At 36.8% G+C, this 6,393-nt stretch overlaps 1 pseudogene; it reads left to right on the top strand.

The window, feature by feature from the left end:
- Positions 1–3,115: 3,115 nt before the first annotated feature.
- On the top strand, positions 3,116–5,880 carry LOC147543345 (phosphatidylinositol 4-kinase gamma 1 pseudogene; annotated as a pseudogene).
- The last annotated feature ends 513 nt before the right edge of the window (positions 5,881–6,393 follow it).

Raw genomic sequence — 6,393 nt, 5'->3', positions numbered from 1 at the left:
GGGTCGAGCCAAAATTGGCTCTGATTCCAACAGAATCCGATGGAGAACTCCAAATCACAAGGGAGGGTTAGTTTAGTTAACCTTTGTGAAGATAATAGCCTTTGTGTATAGCCGCTTTATTGTCACAGAATACCGGAAATGGTTCTGGAATAGAAATGCGAAGACTGTGAAATATGTATTTCAACCATTGGAGCTCCGCAATAAGAGAAACAAAAGTTTGGTATTTAACCTAAGCAGAAGACCGGGAAATGGTAAGATATTTTTTTAGAACGACATGCTAGGACAACGGATTATTACCAAGCATGGCGAAAAAACCAGTTGTAGAACGACGGCTAATAGGACAACTTGCCCAATCAGAGTCAGTAAAACCTGAAAGAGTTAGAGTGTTAGCTGAAGAAAGGAGAATTCCCTAATCAAAAGTACCTGCAAGATACCGTAGAACTCGAGTACCAGCATTCATATGAACAAAGCGGGGATGTTGCATGAACTGACTTATCTAGTTCACTGAGAAAACAATGTCCGGTCAAGTGACATAAACATAAAGAAGGCGCATTATGAGACGACGAAAAGAAGTTGGATCGTTCAAAGGAGGGTCGTCATTAAGTAGGAGTTTTAAGCGTTGTTCCATAAGAAAGGAACTAGGTTTGTCACCAAGGAGACCCGATTCACGTAGAATATCGATTCACTTCCGTTTACTTCCGTTGAAGTAAGGAAACACCCTTGGGAGACGGGAAATCTCAATCCCAAAGAAATGTTGAATGCACCCTAGATTTTTAAGAGAAAAACGTTTCTCGAGACGGAGCCGAAGTAATGAATTTCCTGAGGGTCATTGTCGGTTATGATGATATCATGAATATAGACAAGAATATAAATAGAAGTCAAACCACGAAAATAACTAAAAAGAGAAAGGTATTTGTTGGAGCGGCAAACATGATTATCACCGCTTTTACTGAAGTCGAACGGGATGATCATATAAACCTCCTCGTCCAAGTCACCCTGAAGGAAAGCATTATTGACATCTAACTAAATTATGGGTCATCCCTTAGTGGAAGCAAAGGATCATAAGACACATACTGTGACCAGTTTGGCTATAGGGGCAAAAGTGTCCTGGTAGTCTACACCCTCTATTTAGGTAAAGCGTTTGACAATGTGTCACGTTTTATGACATTTGATAGAACCGTTAGAACGATATTTGATCTTGTAAACCCATTTACAACCAGTGGGTCGTTTACCATGAAGCAACTGAGTCAGATTCCAAGTACTGTTGGCCTTAAGTGCACAAATTTCTTTAGACATGGCGTCACGCCAAATAGGAAAAACATAAGCAATTTTGTAAGACTAGGTTTATCCTTCGTGATTATCGCTTAGGTTATCTAACTACTCAGAATAGGTAGGAGAATCTACTGAAACAGGCGCAGGGGAAGAGGGTAACTATATGGTGCTTCAATGCTGGAAAGGGAAGTGTCATGGCCGCCGTAGGAGAATGCATTTAAAGCACGACTTGGTGAGGTGAAGTGGAAGTTGGAGGGGGATACTCAATATGGTCATCCACAATATATAGCGTAACGTCCCAAGTTTTGAGTTAAATATAAGACTGAATAAGGTTTGATGAAGGACTATTTGACAACTTGTTCAGGTTTAAACATGACTATACGTGCAATCAGATCAAAATCAGGGGTATTATGGAATCAAGTCCAATTCCGACACTAAAAGGAAATTTCGAATGTTAAGGGGAGAAATCAGAACTGAGTTTTAGTCTCTCTCTTATTTGATGGTTTACTAGGGTTAGGAATTTGAGACAATGAAAACTCGATTAAGGCGAGAATTTCAAATGAAATTTAGAAGGGGAAATTTTACTTTTGTTCAAATTAAGTTGTTCTTGAATTCTAGGGTTTATGTGTCTGAAATTTGGAAACTCTTTTTTAGTTCATGTTATTTTTTTCAGTTCCCAAGTGGAAAGTAAGAATGATGAAAATTGCAAAGATAAGTTCTAGTGAACAAAAACACCAGCCTGCGCAATATAATCTGTTGTTGAGAATTTATATGTCAGTTGAATATCCGGATGAAGTTATATAAAAGAAATAAGTTTTAGATCAGGATGTAAGCTTTCCGGAATGATATAGTTGAAGTAATTTGGAGTTCGAACGAGGAAATTATGAGTCGTAGATCGTGCAACGTGCAGTCAGGAAAACTGATGATGTGCTGCGAACAAATTGTCATTTCCGAAAAAGTTGTACTTGAAATTAGGTGAAGCCACTTCATGATAAAACGTTAGGAATTGAATTATCTTTTCAACAATGTATGGTGTGCATGAAACAGATCAGAGGTGTGATGTGAATGAACCAAAGATAAGTGATAGTCACTCGGTCTTTCCAACTTTAAATACGAGTTAAATTCTTTTTATTGTTTCTTATGTCCTTCGTTGTTTTACTACTATTTATTTTATTGCAAAGTTTTGTACTTGTCTAGGTTGTCAGAAGGAAAAGATGAAACGAGTAGGGGGTGAAATGCTCGAAGCAAAGTGGCGGAAATTGCGTCCTAAATCGCTCGATAGGGGAGATCTCTTGTGTTTCTTTTATATTATCGTATAAAACTATGCTAGGAGTACGAGATTGCATGCATCACTATATGTAGATTAATAGATAATTTTCTTTCTTGCGCTCCCTTCGTGTATCCCTGAATGCCTCGCCCGTGTTCATGCAATTCTTGATTTTGGAGGGGAGGTGTGAGGGCTATATGATTTTCTCATGCAGGATCTGCTAGGTGTAATAAGCCATAAAATATTACTAACCGATTTTGTAAAGTAGAAACTGCAGGAAAAAAAATCATGAAACGAGATGCCTCAAAGGATGGTAATGGATTACATCAGGATCGAAAGATATGGGTTACATCGTTAATGTGCTAATTTTGTAGAAAAAAGTTTCAGAATGGGCTACGATAAATATCTATGAACACTTTGATTTTCCGCTTACTAAGACAATAAGACCTATACCGTTCATATTATAAATATTACAAGAGACAAATCTAGAAGAATATACCAGGAGTTCTTGTGGGCATGAGTAAGAAGTAATTGTAACATTGGGAAGGAGACACTTGCATGAAATTCAAACCTCTGATGGCCGTAGTAGTTGATCACCGTAATGGATTCAAACCTCCCTTTGTTGCCAGAAAACCACAACATTATCGATGCAAACAACATCGATCCTGCACACAGATTGATTCTTCTTTCTTCTTCGATGTGTTCGATACGTCAGTCCTCGAACAATCCTTAAAACAAACAGTTGTGGTTGTCACTAACATGCATTGTAGTTTCTCTACTTCTTGTTTGTCAAATTCTCGAAGAGTGAAAGAAGTTATGTAGATTGTTGTGGAAGCGTTAAAGTAATGGAATCCACCATTAAAACAATGATAAAATAACTAAATAAATTGGTAAAATAACGATAAAAATAATAAACTTGACTAATAATAAATTCGGTTAATAATATTCTCAAATCTAAATATCAAAGACAGACTGAACTCCCTTTTACAAAGGTTTAGACAATTCTAGATAAACATATACTAGGAAGGAAATAATTACTAAACTCTAGTTTCCTTGATTCCTATTAATCCTAATCTTGGAAACTCCTAAACAAATAAAATACCTAAACATGAAAATACCTAATCCCTAAACAATTAAAATATTGAGTTCCTAAATTTAGGTGACTTGGTCGTCAGGCCCGTATCCGGCTAATGATCTCCATCAAGAAACAATTGTTAATTTTTCAAACCTGCTGTTGTTCTCAATACCACTGAGTAAACTAGTTATCACATCTCAAACCGATCAGATAGAATATGGCTGTTTTTTTGTCAATATATTCCGAACGAGATCATTAGGAGTAAGATTGAATGAATTTCACAACTTTGGTTTATCTTCGGGTTCTCAAACATATGAAGCTAGCAAATACTTTTGTTGATGTTGAAGTTTTGAATGCTCCCAATCAAAATCAAAGTCATTGACATTTGTATTATGGACTAACTCAAAAAAATAATCTGTTGCAACCTTAGTGGAGATATCTTGTGGCGAGACCAATTAGGCCAGCAGTTTGGCCTTCATTACGAGGGGTTGAAACCCTTGTTAGGGCAGCCGAATCAGTTGAAGTAGAAACATGTGCAATCGGCTTAAGGGTTGGATCGAGGAAGGGCGAATTGTTTCTTTCTTCCTCCGTCTGAAAGAACCCATTTATCTTATTGTCGTAAACTTCTCCTTCGACAATGGTGGTCGAGAAAATATGTGATGATTATCTTCTGGCATCAATTTGTGATTCGACATAAGACAAATACTCATCAAAAGGAAGAAAAGTATACAAAAAAAATACTTTTCACTTGATTCTAATCATCTATGAATGATTTTCCTTGATCAATAAGTTTTCATATGTTTAATCCAAAAATTCATATGATATTAACCATCAAATAGAGGAATTTTGGAAACGTTATTAATTTTTTTCTTGATCTTTTCGAACAACATAAAGTTGTTGTGAATCTCGAAAGGGATCCCAACCTAGGCGTGGAAAAATTCTCCAACACTCAAGATGAGATGTATCCGTAAATAAAATTTCACCTGTTCCTAGATTCTCCAAGCTTTGAATACCAGCTGATGTAGATTGTTGCGGAAACGTTAAAGTAATAGAATCGACCATTAAAACAATGATAAAATAACTAAATAAACTGATACAATAACAATAAGAATCATAAACTTGACTAACAAGAAACTCGACTGATAATATACTCAGATCTAAATAACAAACACAGACTGGACTCCCTTTTATAGGGGTTTAGACACTTCTAGATAGACATAAACTAAGAAGGAAATAATTACTAAACTCCAGTTTCCTTGTTTGCTATTAATCCTAATCTTGAAAACACGTAAACAAATAAAATACCTAAACATGGAAATACTTAATTCCTAAACAATTAAAATACTGAGTTCCTAAACCTAGGTGACTTAGTCGTGACGCTCGTATCCTGCTAATGATCTCCATCAAGAAGACATAAACAACAATAGTAATTCAAATTTGGGTCCTAGAGTTGAGCTTGTTGCGGGTCGTGGAGCCTTGGGTACACGTGCTTTTGTTGTTAAAACTGTCATAGCAATGGCCTCCGGTGTTGACCCGGTTCCTATTTCAAGTGGACTTGGTGGTGCTTACTATTTGTGTAGTCGAAATGGGAATAAAATTGTAGTGGCTAAACCTATAAACCAAAAGTTCTTTTGGAACGGGTCATTGCTCAAACCGGTTCAAGAGTTCAATTCGAGACGGTGAAATCGGGGTTCATGAAATAGCCTCATACTTACTTGATCATAACGAATTTGCCGGAGTGCATCGTACTGCACTTGTACAAATAACACATGTCGCATTTCATACCGATGACTCTGCCATAACAGAAATGTCAAAAACCGCATCATTACAACAATTTGTAGATCATAACTTTGATGCAGGTGATTTAGGACCGTCTGGGTATTCGGTTTCTTTTGTTTATCATATCGGAATTCTAGAAGTGAGGCTTCTAAACCTTGATAAGCATGCAGGAAATATCTTAGTCAAGAAAAATATGCATGAAAACGACGGTCATTATGTTAGCGAAAGTAGTTATGCGGTTGGATCGACGGCCATAGTCTCAATAGATCATGGGCTTTGCTTACCTGAACTACTTGATGACTCGTTTTTCGAATGGTTACCTTGGCCTCATGTATCACTGTCGTTTTCGGAATCAGAAGCTGAGTATATAAGTCAGCTTGACCCGTTTAAAGATGCGGATCTTCTAAGATCTAAATTGCCTTCACTGGGAGAATCTTCAATCCGGGTTCTTATTTTACAACCTTTTTTAAATTTGATGTCTTTGTAGTCGAAATTCGCCTCACAAATATTGTCCATATGATGAAACGAGAATTTATCGGTATCGGACAGGAATCTAGTGTATTAGAAACCTTATGTACCAAAGCCAAGGCTAGTATGAAAAAAACATTTAAAATTAATCCAAGCCAATGAGAAGAAGAAATAAATTTTAATTTGCTTTAGAGCGTGAAGATAGCTATAAAGATAATGAGGTTTTAGATCTTCCTCGCCTCCTTCAAAGGTACCCCGAGATAAAAATAACGACAATGGGTAAGCCTCCCTAAATTCTTCAAATTAAGCTTCCGCCTACACGTTAAATGAGTGGGTTTCCTCACTCGGTTTTGTCCCTATTACACGAAGAAACAATAAATACGAAGACCAAGAAGAAGGTGAAGAAGAAGAAACACAACAAGGTAATGAAGATCATGAAGGCGGTGTGGGAGTAGGAGGATGGGGATTAATGAAGAGTGTGAGTTTATCAATATCAAATTAATAGTGTGAAAGTGAGGGAATTTCATTCAAG

Source organism: Eschscholzia californica, unplaced genomic scaffold (assembly GCF_041429995.1).
Source record: "Eschscholzia californica isolate CP2 unplaced genomic scaffold, dmEscCali1.0.p SCAF_4, whole genome shotgun sequence".
Lineage (NCBI taxonomy): Eukaryota > Viridiplantae > Streptophyta > Magnoliopsida > Ranunculales > Papaveraceae > Eschscholzia > Eschscholzia californica.
Note: the sequence above shows the minus strand (reverse complement) of the source record. Positions and strands in the feature narration are given on the sequence as shown.